Below are 22,990 nucleotides of genomic sequence, written 5' to 3' on the forward strand. Positions count from 1 at the left end.
TGCTTTATGTGCATGCCAATGCCATGCTTTCCAGCCCCTCCAAATAGAAAGGGACATTTTAAAAGTTCCACGCCCTGTTGCCAAAACAATACTGAAAACAGCCAGAAGAAAAATAATTTCAGATTTGTTCTGTTCAGTTCCACCATGTGGCCTATGAGGCCAGAATTGGCAAGGTTGCTGTGCTTTCATTGTGATTTTCTTAAGGACTCAACATGAGAATTGTGTGACTTTAGAAACACCTCATTCTGTTCTACCTTTCTCTTCCCCTACATAACAGCAATTTATCAGGATGATAAAAGAGAGATCAGATGCAGAATGATAGATTTCCCAGAGATCAGAAAGTATCATAGATTCTCGTGTCCTCTGCTCAACCAAATACATTACAGCCCTCACCCTCCAGATGTTTCTGCCACTAAGAACAAATCAGGATGAACACAATTTTTACCATCATGGTCCTCTTTCCTCACCCACCTATGCCCTCCATGTATCTGTTGGGTTGAAAGCCTTCTGTGAACATAGGAATAGCCTTAAACTTTATGTTGAAGTAGTATGCCAGTGTGTGTGTGTGTGTGTGTGTGTGAGTGTGAGTGTGAGTGTGTGTGCGTGTGAAGGGTTTAAACCTTCAATAAACATGAGTTTCAGAAGGCTTTTGCAGTAACAAAGTAATATGTCCTTCCCTTATGAAAAGTGAGACATGAGAGGGGATGACCCAACCAATAGCCTAGAGACCTCTCTTTCTCTCAAACACATCCCTCTGCACTGTCTACTCTCATTCTGACATATCGTATTAAAGTTTATTCCCAAAGTCACACCCAATGCACAATATTGATGTTTTGCCTGAATGCCTCCTGATGCTTGAGGCATGGCATCTCCCATTAAATTTCCAAGAATGATTTCAGTCCAGCTTTGACTCATACACATAATTCATCCAACCAAATTTGGGCAACTTACCCAAGTCATTAAGTGTGTGTGCATAGAAGCCATCAAGGGCCACCAAGTCATACTGAAACTAGAACCATCTCAATGCCCTTTTCTCCCACCACCAGAATTCAAGTGATTTTTGAAAATACATAACTGTGGAGATTATCACATAAGCCTTGTAGCATATATTAGAAGCTCCTTAGCCATGAATGGAAAAATTCACGATCACACAATGTCATTTTAAACCCACCTCATTTAAGTGTTCAATTCATTGTCAGGCTGTGCTTTTCAATAAATGGGAAGTTCTCATTTTTAAACAGCAGAAAGTACTCCTAAAGTGTGTTGAGGAAGTGCAATAAGTCAAAATCGCTGCTGCAGAGAGTTTAGGACACATATGTACTGTTGTGGGCATTATAATAATATAATAATAAAACTTTATTTATACCCCGCCACCATCTCCCCAATGGGGACTCGGGGCGGCTTACATGGGGCCACGCCCAAAACAATACAATATAAACAGCATATAAAAGAACAGCACAACACAATACAATAAACAATACAGTAAATAATATCCATTACAAAATAAAACAAGGAGACAATAAAAACAAGGGCAGACCACATGAACATTAAGTTAAAACGCGGGGTGAGAAAGACATAAAAATAAAAACCACAGCAAACAGGGTCATAAGGGAGTGGGGTATTCTGGAGGATAGATATTAGGGGGAGCAACGGAAAAGAAATGTAAAATTGTTACTCTCCAAAAGCGCAGCGAAAGAGCCATGTTTTCAAGTCTTTCTTGAAGGCTGCTAGTGTGGGGGCTGGCCTAATCTCCGCGGGCAGAGAATTCTACAATCGGGGGGCCACAGCAGAAAAGGCCCTCTCCCTTGTTCCCACAAGGCGGGTCTGGGACTTACCCATGCTTCATTTCCTGCTCCCCAAACTGCTGGGCATTCCATTTCTGACAAGCAGCTGGAGAGCAATTGACAAGCAATTCCAGACACTGATTTCCCCTCTAGATTAAGTATTTCCTTACTCTTTGCAAGCCTTTCTATATCTTTTTTGCAAAATTTCCAACTCAGGCATGCCCCAGCAGCCCCAGCAGCCCAAAACATGGATCAACAATCATAAATGCAACTCCTCCTTGCAGAATACACATGCAGACTGGGAATTGCAAAATACATCTTAATTTTTTATTAATATTTTCAATGCTAGTAGGAACAGTGCTTGTGTACTGTGAAAATGCAGAAGTAACTAACTGAGCAACTGTGAACTTGCACAGAGATGAAGCTACAGACCTACGAGACTGTGAAGTTTTAGATTTGCATGATTCCACCGGAAAAAAGGGAGCATAGAAGAAGAGGGCAATGATGTGTTGTGAAAATTTCCTTCCAAGTAGCTGCGGTAAGCTTAAAGCACTTTTAGCTCACTGAAATCACTTACAGCAAACAGTGTGATAAGAACAGTGCCCAACATAGTGTGCTCCAGCGGTCAGTAAAATGGATTTGCAATGCCAGAACTTATTTTTAGGACCTTGTGTGGAAATGTTCCTTGTTTCCTAGTAGAAACTCAGCTTGATTCTGCTGTAAACAAGGTATGAATTTCCAGATATCATCTTTCTCAGCAAAATTGCTGGAGTTTTGGCAATAGGAACTTGGACTTTGCAAATGTCCAGGAGGAACAAAACTTTAAAAAGTTACTTTTTGGAACAGAATTTTCAGAATCCCTCATTCAATATGGCCATGGCCATGCTGACCAGGAGTTATAATTCAAAAAAATTGGCTATTACAATCCTATCCATTTGTTTCTTTGAGGTACTAAATGTAGCATACATGATCGTCCTGATCATGATCATATCACCACAACAGTCCTGTGAGAAAGGTCAGGATGAGAGTATGACTGATAAAAGCCAAGGTCACCCAATTTATGAGAATGGAAATTTGAACATTGGTTCTAGACAAATCTGGGATGACCTGGAGCTGGCAGTTGGGCATCTTCCTGATGTTTTTCACTACAGATCTCCAGCCAGAAAGACCAGAGGTATGGGGACCTACATTCCAAAATCTCTGGAAGCTAACACTATACAATACTGGGTGTGATTCATTTATTTGCTTGGAAGTAATCACACTGAACACAGTGATGTTTATATCCAGTTAAAATATGGGCAGGAATGGACATTTTGTTGTTAGAGAACTTGTGTGAGAGCCTTCTCTGTTATATTCCCAAAAGGAAGAAACATACATTTGTTTGCCACTTTTTGCTGGCAGTAGCTCTGTACCTTTGATAGTTGCCTGGTAGGAATAAATTCAATAATTGAGCTTTCAGAGTCATGGAGCTAAAGCAATAGGACATAAGATATCTTTTCTGGCCTCTTATCTGTCTGCCTTTCAAGATGCAACTTCTTTTGCTGCTGCTGCTGTTGTTTTAAGAGGTGTGACTTTAAAAAGCATGTGGCAATCTCATAAACATCTTTAGGGGAAGTATTTCCCATAAGTAATCTTAATCTAATTTCACATCCACCCACATCAAATCCAATGATTTAAATCTAGCAATGAAAGAAGATTTTGGATTTCATCACAATGAGCCTGATCTCATGACTGACAAGCTCATCCAGTACAAATAAAATGAAGGGACGAGGAGGTAGTGGCTTTAGGATAAGAAACATAAAGTTCCCTACAGATGTAGAAGCTACGGCCAGTAGCCCAGAAACGTAAGGGATTGTTGTAACTTCTCTTAGTTTGTCTGTCCTTCCTCATTAATAACTTTTCCAATCTTGACCAAACTCTGATGTTGCTTGGTCACACATGCCCTGGTTTTTATCTGTGAAATGGTGAAGGTTACATGAACCCAAGCACTTTAAGAATTGGTTGATACTTGTTGATAGTCATCCAGTCATTTATCTGCTGACCGTCTTCAGTCTCAAATATTCCCAGATGGTCTTCTGAGGATTCTGATTTGCATTTTCCTTTAGCTTACTTGAGCAATGTCATGCATACTTTCATTCTGCTCCCATTACTATGTCTCTATGATTCATTAAACCAAGTGACCCAATTGAGTCACTCAGCATATTCAGCAATGTGCTAAAATTAACCCCTGGGCATGTCGGGCCTGGACAGAAATAGGTTCTGGGAGTAGCTTCTTCCTCTTGTTGATGACAACCAACAAATCTTTCCCTCTTTTTATCTTCTTTCTTTCTTTCATATATTTAACATCCCATCTTTCTTCAAAGACCTTGGAAGTGACACCAGGACTGAGCCAAGGCAATTTGCTGTCTGAGGTAAAGGGTGAACTGACATATCCTCTTCCCCACTGCTCATTCTGAAGTAGACAGGGGTCTTGTCTACACCATAAAAATAATCCAGTTGTAATTCAGATTATTAAACTTCAGAACTGTCCTGAATTTATTAATTAGCACCACACTTACCTGTGATAGACTGCAATGAAATTGTATTCCTATCCACAACCCAAATTGAAAGTGCCAGTTCTAGTCACTCACAAATAGATGAATTACTCTCTTCCCTGCTGAGGCTGGCTACTTATCTGACTTTGGAGGCATGCTCCTCTCCTCCAACTTTTAGGTGGCTGGGCAGCTTGTAGGGTTGCTCTGACACTGCCACTGATCTGAGCAGGAATTGTACTTCACAAAAAAAAACCCTAAAGGAATCTGTAAGGTAGAAAAAGCTGTCCTTTTCTACTTTTTCTACATTTCAAGGAATAAGCCAATCTATGGAGCATGCACAGTTCTGTGCTCCAACTAAGGAAAATGGCTAAGGGACACCAAAGAAACAGCCAACAACTGTTGCTGCTACCTCTTAGTTTCCTCTGCTAGGCATGGTTACTTCCCTATGTGTGACAGGCCCTGGGTGACATATCTGATTTTCCCTGTTCCCTTTCCCATCACAATGTTATCATTGTAATTAAGACAGTCTGAGAACTACAGAGTGGCCCAGAATCACCCAATGACAATCACGGTGGGGGGCACTTCAACCTGAAAGCCATCGGAGCCATCAAAACAATGATGATGATGAACCCTGATGGGGGATGACTATCTACAGAAGACGTATGCAGGTAGCAGGAGGCTTCATCTAATGGACACCGTAGGGAGAAAAGTCTGCCTGTTCTGGAAAGACTGGCATCCTGGAGTCACCTTAGCAGAAGGTGACTATGGCAAGCTATTCTAACCAGGACATAGTTAGTCTGTTTTTAGATGTATGCAGCAATTGCTAGTGCTGGATCTACTGATGTGACCACTATTGTGTAGACAGAGGAAACTCATTAAATCAATGATTTTTACTTACCTGTTGACTCATCATTTAACAACTGAGTCAATGGGTATACTCTAACCAGGATTAACTAAGCGAACATAGGCAGTTCTATGTTCTTTTCATGGATGGCATTGTCCTTCTTAATTTATTCTGTTACCACAAGATTGGGAAATCATTTGCTCTGTTAAGCTAATCTATCATCTCAGTTCTGTCTTATTGAGCATATACCTACTAGGCTTGATCGATCCATGAAAAATTTGATTCTAAACTCGTTTCAAAACTAGAGGGGGGCAGCTTTTCGTTTCTGATGGTATTTCCGAATTTGGCCCCCAAAAAATTTCAAAATTAATGAAAATTCGTTATTTTCTAAATTAATACGTTAATGGCGGACGCGCATGCGCAATTCCCAAAAACAGCACAGAGGGAGAGGACTTTACAGGACTCTCCCACCCTCATTTTTTGAGTGATCTTCTTCAAACTTGGTACAGTGGTAGAACACATTTAACACTGATAGCTCACCAAAATTTGGAACGTTTCCCTTATCCTCTGATTTTTGGAGAATTTTCATAGCTTTTATAATAAACCATTTTTTAATAATTGCAGAAATCTGTTCCTGGTATGAAAGTCTTATTTCCTGTTAAATTGGGTTGTCTTTACTGTGAAAGTCATTGTTCTACTTCAGAAACTTTGTTTTTGTGGCTGAAACTTTGTTAAATTGGTGTGTGATATATATTGTGTGTGTATATATATATATATATATATATATATATATATATATATAGTCCCTGCTTGTGTGTGTGTGTGTGTGTGTGTGTGTGTGTGTGTAGGTAAAGGTAAAGGTATCCCTTGACGTTAAGTTCAGTCATGTCTGACTCTGGGGGTTGGTGCTCATCTCCATTTCTAAGCCCAAGAGCCAGTGTTGTCCATAGACACCTCCAAGGTCATGTGGCCGGCATGACTACATGGAGTGCCATTACCTTCCCAGAAACACCCAGAAAATGGGAATTCCAGACAGGAAACAATCAGGGCCAGCTAATACCTCCCAACAAAGGATTCCCCCAGGTAGGAAGCAGCCAGGCTTTGAAGCTGCAAGGCTATTCAATGCTAATCAAGGTGACCAATTGCAACATTCACACTTGCCTCCCACAGACAAGAGTTCTTTCTCCCACCCTGGACCTTCCACAGATATATAAACCCCACTTGCCTAGCTTCGCACAGACGTCAAAACCTCTATGTCTGCCACAGATGTGGGTGAAATGTCAGGAGAGAATGCTTCTGGCACATGGCCATAGAGCCCGGAATACATACCACAACAGTGTGATCCCGGCCATGAAAGCTTTCGACAACACAACCACAGTATCCATTCAAGTTCATGTAGCGTGGTATGGACTGGAGACCTGTATTGGGGGGAGGGAGGGTGCGAATCTGGGCCCCTGGGAGCAGCCGAGGACGGGCCTGGCCCACACCCCCTCGCATCCCGGGCCTCTTCCTCCTCACCGCCGGGCCCCTCTCGGTCTCTCCAGGCCTGAGCTGAGGCGAGGCGGCGGCGGCGGCGGCCATTTCCCCCCTCCGTCTTCCTCCTCCTCCTCGGCCTCCTTCCCCCTCGCCCCCTCCCATTGGCTGAGCCTCCCATTGGCTGAGGGGCAAAAGGAAAGGAGTTTGGGTGATTTGCAAAAGCTTTTTTTTCCTAACGAAAAAAACGAAGAAATAAGAAAAAACGGCCTCTCGCGATTCGAAACCGCGATATCCAGACGTGTGGACAACCAAGGTTCTATATTGCTTCAAAACAAACGAAAATAACGAATTAATAACGGGTAACGGGAAAATCGAATTATTTGAGCAAGCCTAATACCTACACTGTAGAATTAATGTAGTTTGTCACACACTTTAACTGTCATGGTTCAGTATCATGAAATCATGAGATTTGCAGCCTTCTTTGGCAGAGAAGGCAAAAGACCTTGTAAAACTACAAGTCCCATAATTCCATAGCATTGTGTCATGGCTGCTAAAGTGGTGCCAAACTGTATTAATTCTACAGTGTAGACACACCCTAAGACTCTATTCCCACAAATCACCTTTTGTGTGGTGGCCTTCATAATAGGGCAAGATCAAGCACTTGCAAGGCCTCCAGAACATTGGCCAAGAGCCCATGAAATCCTCAGATTGCCTATCTTTATTGGTTTTTTTTAAAAAGCTCACTATTAGTTATCACCAAAAATTAAAAATAAGCTATGTCTCACTTGTTTATTTTAATAAATTTAGACCTCCTTTCTGGACAAATTCCTTTCAAGACCACATAAAATATCCTTTCAAGACCACAAAACCTAAAACAATATAATGAGTATTGAAAACATTTTTGCCAGTGCCACCAATGAAAGATAACCAGAAATAATTTTAAAATCTTTAAAAGCATAAAATAATCATTATATAATGCATGCCACAAAGCACTAGCAGAGAACCTCCTTGAAACTAATGACCTCATCAGACAGGGTGAATTTAGCATCCTAGGATGCTTTCACCCCGTTTAATGGATGGAGCTCCACGACAGAAACCAGACAACGTTGTGTGACTTTCAGCGGAGGCCCTGCCCCCAACTGGTTACTTTCCCCTCAACACAAGAAGCTTCCTGTGTTATGCTGGCTTCAGTGGAGTCAGGACGGGGTCTCTCTGGGAGGGTGATGCTTTCCCCATGTGATGGGGAAAGTGTTGCCAAGCGGGAGCAACAGATTTGCCCTGCTGTCCCTCTCTTTTCTCCCAGATGCTAAGTGAAGTGGAAGACTTTGTCTTGCCTTTATGATGAGGCCCTTATTTCCACCAATCCAATGTTGGCGCCCTCCAAATGAATTAGATCACAATTGCTGGGGCATGGTTGGAATTGCAATGAATAAACATCTAAAATGTTGCAGGTTAGAGAAGGGTATGATCTTCATTTATCTAGGAATACGTTTGACTTTCTTCTAAGCAGACATGTGCTTTATATTTTCAAAAGTGTTCACCTTTCTTAACTCAATCCTCTCCTTCCTTTTTTAAAAACGAAATTAAATCAACTTTATCTGAAACAGGTGACATCACATGAAGCAGTGGTCCTCAACCTGTCGGTCCCTGGGTGTTTTGGCCTTCAACTCCCAGAAATCCTGACAGCTGGTAAACTGGCTGAGATTTCTGGGAGTTGTAGGCCAAAACACCTGGGGGACCCACAGGTTGAGAACCACTAAAATAAAGGAATATGAATATGCACTCAGGCATATTCTAGGCATTATACACACAGCTATGCCCCCATAGGATGTTATACAGGTAAAGTGTAAAGGCCTTTTCTACCCAATCTGGATATAACTCTCCTGTTGGCAGGGTGGCAAAGAGGATGAGTTATGCTTTCCTGTGGGAAAACCTGATATAGCTTGTTCCCAGACAGGGTAGAAATGTGTGTGTGTGTTTGAAAGGAAGGTAAAAAAAAGTCACACTGAAGTTATACTATGCAGAATATTGCTTTAGGTGATCTAGTCTGGCAAGATGCTAACACTCTGATCTTAGTACCGATGCGTGGTTTCTATAGCATTACCAAAAATAGCCACCTTGCACCTATTGTTCTGCCTTTTACTGCCACCTCCAGGGTTCCCCGAGGGTGAAGAGAGACATAATATAAAAGGCTTCCTCCTCCTGTATGAGGAATTTGAGATCTTCCGTTGAGGATCTATTAGTTATTCTGCTCAGGAACCTAATGCTGCCTCCATCTCAACTGAACTTCAGCAAGTTAACAAAATCCACAATTCTATACAGCTTTTAGTATTTTTAAAGATCTGACTTTTAAAGTATGTTCTATCCCTTTTTAGGAATGTATGCCCGCTATTATTATGTTATTATACATTAAACCCTCTGCATTAACCAGAGTAAGACATAATAATAATGATGATGATGATGATGATGATGATAATAATAATAATAATAATGGCACATGACCCTGTGAAAATGAAAACCTGTGAATAAAGAAATCACTATTTTTTTCATCTGAGAGAATACCATCCTATGAATTTCTAGGTCTTCCTGTATGACAGTATGGTTGACTAGAAACTGACCATGGAATCACACTGGCAGGTCTAGAGAAGAACACTTTAATCAAATCCATGAATAATAAACTTTGCAAACATAAATGTGGAAGGACAACTGTACATTGCTTTTGTGGATGAAATATACAAACAATTATAATGTTATATATTTCCTCGTAGGTAGAAAAACAATGAATCAATACTTCAAATAAGTGAAATAAATCAAGTAGACTATGGCATTAACTGTTCTGCAAAGATTGCCGGGGCCAGAAGGAGAAACAGGTGAATAAGCCTGTTGCAAGCAGGAAGAGATGGGGCAGACTCAAGCTTTTGACTTCTATAATGTACACCCATCACCATCATCATTCTTTATTTGGAGGCAGTGTGTTGCAATGGTTCTGGCTATAGAATCATAGAATCATAGAGTTGGAAGAGACCTCGTTGGCCATCCAATCCAACCCCCTGCTAAGAAACAGGAAAATCGCATCAAAGCACCTCCGACAGATGGCCATCCAGCCTCTGCTTAAAAAACCCCAAAGAAGGAGCATCCACCACACTCCGGGGCAGAGAGTTCCACTGTTGAACAGCTTTCACAGTTAGAAAGTTCTTCCTAATATTCAGGTAGAATCTCCTTTTCTGTAGTTTGAAGCTGTTGTTCCGCATCCTAGTCTCCAGGACTGCAGAAAACAAGTTGGCTCCTTCCTTCATATGACTTCCCCTCAAATATTTATACATGGCCATCATCATCATGTCTCCTCTCAGCCTTTTCTTCTGCAGGCTTAACATGCCCAGCTCTTTAAGCCGCTCCTCGTAGGGTTTGTTCTCCAGACCTTTAGTCACCCTCCTCTGGACACATTCCAGCTTGTCAACATCTCCCTTCAATTGTTTTGCCCAGAATTGGACACCGTGTGATTCCAGGTGTGGTCTGACCAAGGCAGAATAGAGGGGGAGCATCACTTCCCTGCATCTAGACACTATACTCCTATTTTTGCAGCCCAAAATCCAATTGGCTTTTTAAGCCGCCACATCACATTTATATCGCATCATCAATGTACATGATGTTGCACAAGTAAGGAACCAAAAATAGTAGTCCTACTCAAGGCATATAATCTAAAATACTCAAAGGGGAGGAATAAATAATACAATATAAAACTATTCATTACAACGGCAAAACAAATTATCCTAATAAAATACAAAAAATACAATGTAATATAAAGTAAACTAGCCAATATATGTAATCAAAATATTCAAGATAAACAACATTATAAAACAACTAGGTTTGCCTGGCCACACATTGCTGTGGCTCATGGAAATCATTTGTTGGGCAGGTGGTATAGTAGTGAATAGCCTTGCATCCTCAAAGTCTGGCCATTTTCTTGTTATGGGAATCCTTGTTTGGTGAGGTGGAATATAATGAATAGTTTCGGTGCGGTAGGTATGAATGTTGTTATTAGTCACCTTGATTAGCATTTAATTGCCTTGTAATCTGAAAGCCTGAGTCCTTCCTGTCTGGGGAAATTATTTGTTGAGAGGTGTTAGCTGGCCCTGATTATTTCCTGCTTTGTATGTTCGAAGCGTGGCTGATTCTTGCCTGGGGTAATTCTTTGTTGGGAGGTGTTAGCTGGTCCTGACTGTTTCCTGCCTTGTAGCTTCAAACCCTGGCTGATTCCTCCCTGGTGGAATGCTTTGTTGGGCGGTGTTAGCTGGCCCCAATTGTTTCCTGCCGTGTAGCTTTGAAGCCTGGGTGGTTTCTGCCTGGGGTAATCTTTTGTTGGGAGGTGTTAACTGGCCCTGATTGTTTTCTGTCTGTAATTGACCTGTTTTCAGAGTGTTGTTCTTTATGCGTTGCTGTGGAGAAGTGTGGTGGTGTGGAAAATAAAGTAATAAGGAAGTGGTGGTATTTGGTATATGTGTTATGGTTGTATATATGTAGAAAATGAATAAGATTGTGTGTGAACTACAAGTCACATCATGCGTGGTGAACCCCTAGAAACTCCATCAGTAGTTAAAGTCTGAAGGAGGTAAGGTTTGATGGTGGAAGGGTATTCAATGGAATTCTAGGTGGCCAAGAAAGCTTTACCTTAGGTAGGAAGTAGGCAGGGTTGGAAGGTGTAAGGGTATTTAATTGTATGGAAGCTGGTTAAGAAAGGATTCCTAGTGGTAGGAAGTAGTCGTATGTTGAGGATCCCTTATCCATATACACGTGTGTGTGGGTGGGTGTATGTAATTTCTGTCGGATAGAAACACAATCAAATTGCCTATATATATGTCATATACGTATGTATCTCACACCTAACTATGGTATATGTTGAGCATTCCTTATCCATATACACCAGTATGTGTATATATGTATGTGTGTGTGTATCTATATCTCTATCTATCTATCTATCTATCTATCTATCTATCTATCTATGAACATGTCCATAAAGCCTGGAAAACTGAGAGTAACCTATATATCTATATCTATATATATTCTCTCTTGCACACATACAGAATCTGAAATTGTCCATATATATCCCATGTATGTATGTGTATCTGTATGTATGTGTATGTGTACAGACATGGACAGAAATGTGTATACATACAGGTATGTATGGATAAGGGATGGTCAAAGATATATACTTACACACACATTCTCTGTCTGTCACAGACATAGATAGTGTTCAAATGAAGTGCGGGGGGGGGAGAAGGAAGGAAGGAAGGAGGGCGAAAGGGAGAAGAAAGCAATTTTGAGGCAGAATGGGTTGTTGTTGCTGCTGGTGGTTCCCTCCTTCCCTTGGTTTGAATGGGGAGGGAGGTGGAACAAGTAGAGCGGGAGAGAGTCAGAAAGCCAGAGTTCCTTGGCCTCGTCTGTCTTTCTCTTGTTGTTGTCTGTTTTGGGAGAAAAAGGAGGCTGCGGCTGGGTGCCCTAGGCAGGTTGTGTGTGTGTTGTGAGAGAGAAACAGAGAAATAGACATAGAGAGAGAGGCAAAAGTGTCTGGGAAAGTGGGTCTTTTTAGCCCCGGTTCCTGGAGGAGCGTGGAAAACAAAAAGGAAGACAAACAGGCTGCTGAGAAAGAAGGCAAGCCGCTGAATGTAGGCTCTCATTTTTTCACCATTGAGGCCTCGTGCTCCACTGGCGGGAAGGTCGGGGAGGGAAGGATTGCTGCGGTGGTGGTTGTGCCTCCTTCCTTGGGGTTGTATGCCCTAGGAGTTCTTGTTAGGAGTTGTCCTCTGGGAATAGCGGTGAGGCAAGGAGAGAAGAGGAGGAAAGCCAGGAGAGGCACCCGGGAGGTGTGAGGCCATGTTGGGGCGGCGTTGCACCCTGGAGGCCTGGTGTCACGAGGGTGGTTGAGTGAGTGAATTGGGTAAAATGTCGGGAAGTGTAGAAGGGAGGGGTGTAAGTGGTTATGTTGGCGTGAGGAGTCAGTTTTTGTGCAAGCGCACATGGTGCGTTTTGGGTGTGAGTGTTTTTTAGGCCCTATGGAGGTTTGTGATGTGATGTTTTGTTGTCTTGTCCTTGCGGCATGGATGAAGGGTTGTGCTGTGAAATTTCGTGGTTGGGGGGTCTTTAGTTGTGTTGTTTAGTGCGTCGCCACGATGTCAGAACTCATATAGATCTTAAACTGAAATTCCAAAAGCTTTCAAAAATAAAATAATAATAATTGAGATTTAAAATAATTAGAGAAGAATGCATTTTAAATGGTCAGGGAGATAATTCTAAGATTATGAAGGAGTGAGTGAAAAAGGATGAAGCTGAAGCAAGGAAGAAATTGTGCAGGGGTTTAAGCATTAAAATAAGTACTGAATCCTAGAAAAAATAGTCAAAAAGAGATATCAAAAATAGGGTGACATGATTAAAATGATAAACCAAAACTATAAGTAGAATATTGAATGAAAACCAGAGGACAAAGATGTGATAATGGTAGATCAATCAAAAGACAGTTATAATAATCAAGGCTGGAAATAATTAAGGGGTGAACTGAGATCTTAGAGTTCCAACCAAAAATGAAGGAAAGAGGACACTTGGCCTCCATCTGCCACATTAATTGACTGATCAGGGAGATCCATTACAAAAATACGAGTAAGAAAGAAGCATACATACATAAAAAGCATGTTTCAAAACTTTCGAGAGGAAAGGCAATAGTGAAACAGGGTGATAATTGGAAAGAAAAGATGGATGAAATGAAGGCTTCTCAAGAATGTGAGAAACAGTAACATGTTTAAACTGAAGGAAATGTACCAGTAAAAAGGGGCAGATTAATAATATGGAAAAGAGAAGGGAGAATTGTGAGAGTAACTGTAATTGAGAGGTGAGAAGAAACAAGATCAAGAGAGCCGGTAGAAGGATGTGAAGACTTCAATAATTTGGATAATTTTCCCAATAAGATTGGAGTGATGATGCTAGAAAACATAAATGAAACAGACATTTGATATGCTGGTAATGAGGAAGGTTCAGGAACAGCAAGATCAGAATTTTAATGGTATAGAAAGAAATCTGCCAAATCATTAACAGAGAATGACGGAAAGAGAGAAGTGGAAAGAAGGGCTTTAATAGAGAATTAAAGGCAGAAAAGAAATGGCAAGGGTACTATCTATTGTCATGAATCAATGAAGTGTAGTATTTTCATTTGGTCAAAGAGATGGCACAAGAGAAAGATGAAAGAATGAATTTATAATGAACGTAGAATGCCCATCCCCTAGTCTTCCTCCAAAATATTCAGCTCCATGAGAGTAGGAACAAAGATGCTCAATAAAGGGGGTCAGCCAAGGCTGAGATTTGATGGCAGAGTCTGTATGTATTATCAAAGGGACAGACATATCACAAGTTGAAGATAAAATTGAATTAAAAAATAGCTAAGTCCAAGAAACCAACAGAATTAAAACAAAAAAGAGATCAATACTTGAGAAAAGGGCTGAAAACAACATGACACACTCTCTGTAAGCCATGGGACAAATGGGAAAAAGTCACTATTCCACTAAATTTGAATGTAAGCTGGTAATATTTACAGCATGATAAATGGCTGTAGACAATCTAATTCCACTATGATTGTACAATTGTTACACTCATAATGAGCACCACCCACCATGAATGATTTCCATTCTCCTCCATGAGTCCTACTGATTTCTACACATTGGTAATGCAACACATATATCAGTTGAGATCCTGCATCGGAAGATGTATGCCTGGCATGTCACTACACTTCTGGAGCTATGCTCTTTGTTGCTATACTCCTGATTACACTTTTTAAATGATGCAAGCACCCACAACATGGATATTTACATATTGACAGAAAGCAGAGGCTTGAATGTAGATGCGTCCAGCTATTTCCTGTAGCTTGACTTGTTGCAACAGGCATCAACAGGGACCTCTGGGGGGTTCCTAGGATGCCTCATAGATAACATCCTTGCCAGAAAATAGATGGATGCCTCTCCTTTCACTGCCTCTCTCCAATGACTCAGAAATTGCCATTGCAGGGAGCAGAGCCGGCCCTAGGTATTTTTCAAGTGTAGGCGAACAGAATTTTGGCGCCCCTCCCCCCCCAAACCAATCACTGAAAAAAAAAAGCGTTGGAAAATGTTTGATAATGAGGGATTAAGGAAAAACCTATTAAACATCAAATTACATTAAGATTTTACAAATTAAGCACTAAAACATCATGTTTTACAACAAATCAACAGAAAAAGCAGTTCAATACCTTGCGGAGGCAGGCCGCAGGAGACAGGAGTTGCCTCGATGGCGCCCCCAACAAGATGGCGCCACAGGCAACTGCCTAGTTGGCCTGGTGGTTGAACCGCCTCTGGCAGGGAGCTGCATCACTTAAAAGATGGGTTTGTGGAGATTTTGGTCATTGGGCAATTGGAAAAGATTTCCTAACATTGCAAAGACTTCAAAGTGGGGTTATGACAATGTAAACTGGACTTATGCTATTGCAATTCATGAACAGAGGGCCAGAAAATGTTGCATTGAGGCATGTGATGTGAACATGCTCTGCAGTTACCCCTTTTTCATTGGATGTACAGTACAACCCCTGTGAAAGATACATTCTAAGATCACACCTGTGAACACCTGAAATTGTGAGTAATAGTGAACATCTATATTTTTATCATATGTGGTGGGGCTGAAGCACACCATAAAGCAACATTTGAGAGATTCAGAAACACTTCTGGGATGGAGGGGTGGAGAGTGGTTAAGTGAAACTGTGGATAGTAAATAAGGCGGTTATAGTGTATTGCAACATAAGTTTTTTTGTTGAAAAAAATATCCTTGGCACCTTAAGAGACATATGTAGTTTCAAATTACAGTGGGTCCTTGGTATCTGATGGGATTTAGTTCCAGGACCCCATGTAGTTAACTAATCCATAGATGTTCAGTAACCCTGCTGCTTTCATTGCAGTTAGGGACACAGGATCTCCATGAAGGTCTTTTTTTACCCAAGAGAACACTTTTCTAGGAATTTCCAGGTTATGCAGCATGATTCTATGGCCAGCTTTGACTGGAAGCCTATCACAGAGTCGCACTAAAGGACCTAGAGCAGTGTTTCCCAACCTTTGGGCCTCCAGGTCTTTTGGACTTCAACTCCCAGAAATCTCAGCCAGCTTACCAACTGTTAGGAACTGTGAGAGCTGAAGTCCAAAACACCTGGAAGCACAAAGGTTGGGAACCACTGACGTAGAAATTTCTAGAAAGGATATTATAATCAAATCCATTATTGATCAAATCTACAAAACTCAAAGCCATGAATGTAGAGTGCCAACTGTATAGAATGGCATATCAAAATGCTGTCCCTTATTTTAAAAATCCCAAAATCAAAGTTTGCTGTTTGGATTTGGAAGAGGGGGATTTTCAAGTAATGGATGAATGAACATACAGCACATATACCTCACTGGACAGAAGATCTTACTATTCTACATACAGACAAATGTTTATTTTGTACATGTCAATCTCAAGAACATGCATTCTGAGAATTATGGCTGGTTTATATAAATATTTAGCATATGTTCATGTGTCGTGGCTTCCTTTTTTTTTTTTTAATGCCCTTTTCCTTCTCCCTCATCTTTGCTTTATTCCTTAACAATGCAATTATTATTTTTTTTAAAACATAGCAATTTCTGATTCCTTGTACAGTCATTTACTAGGTTTAAAACAAATTCTTAAGCACACTAGTACTTGAATAACGTCACTACACCCACAGATTTACCCTCCCTAAAACCATATGTAATCAGACTTGCTGCTGCATGTCGCCTGCTCTTGGAAGAGCGCAAATGGAATAGAATGGGGAGGGGAATGGAACCTGGTTGCAAAAAAATATACTGTATACTATTGAACTTATTTATTTGGGGGAAGTAGGCCCCCTTCCAGGCATAAAAGGCATCCATTCAAAAATGGAAGTGGAGAAAGAGAGATAGGGTGCATTTTGCCCCTCTGTTTAAAGTCCTATCATATGGAATGTGGAGTTCTGCAGGTGGCAATGCCCAGCTTCTTTGGTGACACAGAATCTGACGGGAGCTAATTATGCCACGTAGGGGCCTGCCCTCCATGTGAGGCAGCCCCATTAGCAGGAAGAATCTTGTCTACTGCCTAATGGCTTTCCCCCAGGACAAACTGTCAACAGCCGTGAGTATGCCAATTAAATAATGGCTTTTCATGCAGAAGAACTTCTCTTACCTGGCTCAGGGGGAAAAGCAAACATGCTCCCTGGATCCGTGAGTCCTGACCTGGTCAGGGAAAATGCAAACAAACCAATATTGCCAGCTTCTTTGCAAAAGGAGAAGGGAAGGGTATTCTTTTGCTCATTATATCACCAAGAAGTGCAGTGTGGCGTTGGCAACAAGAGGTCAAAAAAGTTTAAGACCTCTCTTCCAGGTGCAAAAGAAAAAGGCGAACACACCACAAGCACACACAGGAGACCAGCTTTATAATCATTTCAGCAGCATATACACTGGAATATTTTCCCGCAAATGTCATAGATGCATTTCATGTTGAAGCCAACTGTTTTGTTATGAGGGCATAAAAACAGGAAGGCTTTCATTTAGAGAAGGGATTCCTAGTCCTGCAAACACATCCCTACTTACCTGAATGAAATATTGATCAGCATGGGGCAATGTTTGCCAAATCTTGCTCCTGGCCGTAAACGCACATCAGTTAATAATGAGCCAATTTCTACCCACTGTAAATGGAAATTATAGGAAAACGTAACACTTCCTTACAATGTAGTCTAGAATGTTTATTTCTCTGTAAGTTCCCCTGGAGCTCAATTGGACTTACTCTTTAGTAGATTGTTTAGGCTATTCTGTCCTTGACAGTTATAGGCCAGTTTCCAATCTTCCATTTCTACTTCTTCTACATTACTTCTCAACTCCAGGAGTTTCAGGATGAGGCTGATTATCTAGATCCATTTCAGTTTGGTTTCAGGCCTAGTTATGGGACAGAGACAGCTTTGGTTGCCTTGGTGGATGACCTACACAGAGAACTGGACAGGGGGAGTGTGTCCCTGTCGGTTCTCCTGGATTTTTTGGCAGCTTTTGATAGCATCGACCATGGCAACCTCTGAGTTGCCTTTCTGTGATGGGACTTGGAGATTCTCTTCAGTGGCTCTGTTCTTTCTTGGAGGGACAGTCTCAGAAGATGGTGCTGGCTCATAAAGAGAGATACAGCCCTTCAATTAACCTGGAGGGTCCTATTTGACTGGCCATTGACCTGTGGGGTCCCCTGGGGCTCCATTTTGTCCCCCATGCTGTTTAACATGGACATGAAACTTCTGGGAAGTTTTGGAATGTGGTACCATCTATACACAGATGATATCCAACTCTACTACTCCTTTCCACTTAGTTCCAAGCAATTATTGTGCTAAACTGGTGCTTGGCTGCTGTAAAGGACTGGATGAGGGCAAACAAATTGAAGCTTAAATCAGGCACGACAGAGGTTCTTTTGGTCAGTTGAAAGACAGATCTAGGAAAGGGAGTTCTAGATAAATTCACACTCCTCCTGAAAATGGTTCATGGTATTGAGGTACTCCTGGATTTAGCCCAGATATCAACAGTGACAGGAGTCTTTTGCACAGTTAAAGCTAGTGCGCCAACTGCACCCATTCCTGAAGAAGTCAGATCTAGCCATGGTGGTACATGCCTTCATTACAAATTGGACGTAATGTGCTCTATGTGGGTCTGTCTTTGAAAAGTGTTCAGAAATTTCTGTTGGTCCACAGAGCAGTGGCCAGACTGCTAACTGGGTTGGCTACAGAGGGTGAACAACTCCTCTGTTGCAACAGCTCCACTGGCTGACAACACGTTTCTGAGCACAATTCAAAGTGCTGGTTTTTACCTAGAAAGCCCAAGATGGCTTGGGGTCAGGTTAATCAAAGGACTATATCTCTCTGTATGAGCCTTTGTATGAGTTATTATGAAGAGGGCCTTCTCGCTTTCCACCACCGTCTCAAGTGCATTTGTTGGAAACAAGGGAGAGAGCTCCCAGATTCCAGAACTCCCTCCCTAGAGAGACCGGGATGCTTCTCTCCCTGCTTGCCTTTCATAAAAGGTACAGGTTTTCCCTTGACATTAAATCTAGTCGTGTCTGACTCTGGGGGTTGGTGCTCATCTCCATTTCTAAGCCGAAGAGCAGCCGTTGTCCATAGACACCTCCAAGGTCATGTGGCCAGCATGACTGCATGGAGCGCCATTACCTTCCTGCCAGAGCAGTACCTATTGATCTGCTCACACCTGCATGTTTTTGCACTGCTAGGTTGGCAGAAGCTAAGGCCAACAGCGGGTGCAGATGAAAATGTCTCCTTGCCAACATGCATTTATGGATTGATGAGATCATGCTGCTGGGGATGGTATGACTGGGATTTTGGGGTGGCTGAGTATTTTTTAAGTGTAGTTTTAAAATATTTTTCAGATTTGTATGTTATATTTTGCTTTGGTTTAATTATACTGCATCTCATTTGTTGTTAGCTGCCTTGAGTCCCTATATTGGCAGAAAGGTAGAATTTTAAAAAAGTAAATGAATATTCTATATGTATCTCTTCAGAATCAAGTCACATTATGATAGATGTGGGTCAAGTCACGTTATGATTGATGTAGTTTTTTACAGAGTACATGGATGTAGGATTGTAGTTACCTTAGCTCCATTGGGCACATGCCAAGAATGTTGCTGCTAATCTGTATTTTTCCAGATCTAAACTTGGGAATATGTGTTCCCATGCAACTTAAATGGTAAGCCTTCAATTTATTGTAAAATAAATAGTTACACATTTGAATATCCAATGAACCTCTTATTTTATGATGCTTTATGATGATGTTAGTATGAATTTGGATTATTAAAAGAAATAATTTGGATAATAAAGTGTTTCAAATAAACTAGGGCAGCAGAATTTCTACTACAAATTATCTTTATTGGATTTTTGCCTCTAGGGAACCTTGATTCTCTAGTATTTATTCGCCTTGTGGCATAAATCTCAACTTTTAAAAACTGTTCATATAGTTTTCAATTATATTCTCTGAAATACATTGAAAACTGTTTCTGGACTATGTTAGTGACACTTAGCCAATCTCCACTGCAAAATACAGTAAACAATCTCAGATGTATGCTATATTCTCTAGATATAAAAACAATGGCGAGGGTGATGCAATGGCATTAGAGCATCTAATACAATTTGTGTGTCAGTTTTTTATAGAATCAGAACTGGTATGTATGTTAAAATTATGTGGCTTTGTTAAAATTATTGCTGTTGCCATCATCAGATGAATCTACACTGTAGAATCAATGCAGTTTGGCACCATTTTGACTGCCATGGTTCAATGCTATGTGTCATGATCTCCAATCTGTGACATCTCTGGTCGGCTGACAAAGAACAGATGCCAGCCATAAAACGGGCCAGCCATAAAACCTCAATAACCCTCTGGTATGTGAGGGCCCCTATATATGTGGACCAAAGAGAAGGTTCTAGTATTCGGTACAATAAAATCTGTTGGAATCTACCACCGTGTCTTGGTACTCTTTCCTTTGGAAGACTGACCCACAGCACAACTGGGAGCAGAGAACCCGACAATATGTAATCATGGGAGTTATAGTTTTACAAGGCTTTTTACAGCCCAGAAAACACAAAACAACCCTTTTTGCCTTTTCTGCCAAAGGGTGCTAATGCCTCATCAAACTACAACTCTCTTAATTCCATAGTTTTGAACCATGGTAGTTCAAGGGGTGTCAAACTGCATTCATTCTACAACATAGATGCACATGTCATCAGCATTATCTCCATACATGGTGTGACATGTGTTGAGGGGTTCTTTATAGTTCAATGTGGCAGAATATTTACACACACACACACATATATATATATGGTGCATTTTTCCCATGGAGTAAACAACAAAACCACTGAACCAAATCACACCAAATTTGGCCACAAAAGACATAGTCATCCAATCTATGTCTTTCAATCAAATAAACATAGAAATATAAAGTCCAAATAAAAAAACTGCCAAAAACACAAAGTCAGGTGGAGAAGGATGAGGAAGAGCCATTCTCCCCCTGGCTGCCAGTCAAAAGGGTAGGCCCTGCCCCCTTTAGGCTCCACCCCCTTTGTATCATAGCAACCCTCTCAGCGATAATGGTGCCCAGGGGACAGGCAGGGTTCACTTAGGCCTCTTCCACACTTCTTATAAAATACAGATTATCTGTTTTGAACTGGATTATATGGCAGTGTAGGCTCAAGGGTCTTCCACACAGCTATATAACCCAGAATGCCAAGGCAGATGATCCCCAGTATCTGCTTTGAACTGGATTATCTTGGGTCCACACTGCCATATAATCCAGTTCAGTGTGGATTTTATACAGTGGTGTAGAAGGGGCCTCATATAATCCAGTTCAAAGCAGATACTACAAGATTATAAATATAATATATACAAATTACTTTGGCATAATAAAACAGAACAATATAATCTCTAAAATCAGGACAGTAAATAAAGATCAACACTGAAAATGGGAATTCCAGACATGAAACAATCAGGACCAGCTAACACTTCCCAACAAAAAATTCCCCCAGGAAGAAAGCAGCCAGGTTTTGAAGCTGAAAGGCCATTACATGCTAATCATTCTGGCTAATTACAACATTCATACTTGCCTCCAACGGACAAAAAAGGAGCAACCAGAAATATTGTATATCCACAAGCTTTAAGAAATAACATTTTATAACTACCACCAATTCCTCAATACTTTATTTTCCATACCACCAGACTTCGCCATATCAATGCGTGGCCAGATACAGCTAGTTTAAAATAAAAGAAGACCCTCTAATATGTCCATAATCAGAGCAAAGGTGTATTTAGGTAAGTCTCCTGCTTTTTATAATAACCAATAACATGGACCAACTAGTTGCTTTTGAGAAGCACATGAGAAGCATGTGATGAGAATGACTTCTTACAAGATGGAGCAAGACTCTCTATTCATAGATGCTTCTTTCTCAAGATTCCATCAATATTGTTCTAGCAATAAGCAATCTGTTATCCTCAAAACAAAGGAAATAGAAAATCCTTGTGTGCATAAAAATAGGATTTTCAATACAAATGTTTGAAATCCACACATGGGCTACTGTTGCACTTGGCATCTAATTCTATGTACAAGACAAATACTAGGATGCTATTGCCACAACTCAAGCACCTTTAATCCAAGCTAGTTAAAGAAATGTTTCCACATAAACAACATAAAATACTCCAATTTATAATATTAATTTATATACCATTCCTCTGCACAACTGAGAAGCATTTTCAATGTATGAAGAGCTGTGTTTAGCAAGCCTTTGCCCTCTAGCTTGAGATTCTATTGCAGCTGTACTTACCTTGTTTTTGTTTTGAGTTGTGGGATGGAGCATACATGGAAAATGTAAAGAGAAACTTGGCATACTTTTTTTAATAAAAAAAACTGTGTCATATCCTTCATCATTTCATAAGTAAAAATCACAAGTGTGGTGAGGCAAAATTTATCAACAACTAATAACATAACATATTCCTTTTCTCACTGATTTGCTAAATTAATTGAGTGGAAACTACTTTTGAAACTAAATGTTTAACTATCATAGTAAATTGAGAATAAAGGCAGAGAGCCAAAGGAATGTACATTTGAAAAGCAGCTGAAAAAGAGAAATGAACAAGAATTAATCGGAACCAGCTCTGATAAATCAGGACAGTTGGAGAGTATACTGTGCTGGTTTATCCCAAATTATAATACTCAGACAATGAAAATGCTTGCAATTGCACTGGGAATGAATAAACCATGCAAGGATTAGAAGCAGGTCTATTCTGCATTTTTAGCCCTATTTTGATTAGGCCATAGTGTAGAAGATAGTCTGTTCAAATAGTGCTAAACCTTATATTACATAGTAGGGAAAGAGGAGGAAAGTGGCTTGATAGGACAGCCTTCCCAAACCTATTGTCTTCCAAATGTGCTGGATTACAGCAGCCATCAGCCAAAAGCCAGGTTGGGGAGTTATTGGATTGCCCTCCAATTGTGTTTCATTACAAGGCCCTATCTTGGTCATCCAAGGGCTGGAATCTAAAAAATCTAGAAGTTAGCAGTTGAGGAAAGGGTAGTCTAGAACCAATAATAAATTAGTCAGGAAAGTCACATAGTATCCCCTTCCAACGATGCCTCCGGTAAAAAATAATTAATTCAGGACAAAGCAAGTAAACTCTGCTTTGTCCCGAATTAATTTGATACCTCATTAGATCCGGGCCTTCCTGAAAGGCCCAGGTTTAATGGGATATTGGGCCTGTAAGGGCTGACTCCTG

The sequence above is a fragment of the Anolis carolinensis genome, chromosome 1 (assembly GCF_035594765.1).
Source record: "Anolis carolinensis isolate JA03-04 chromosome 1, rAnoCar3.1.pri, whole genome shotgun sequence".
In the NCBI taxonomy this organism is placed as follows: Eukaryota; Metazoa; Chordata; class Lepidosauria; order Squamata; family Dactyloidae; genus Anolis; species Anolis carolinensis.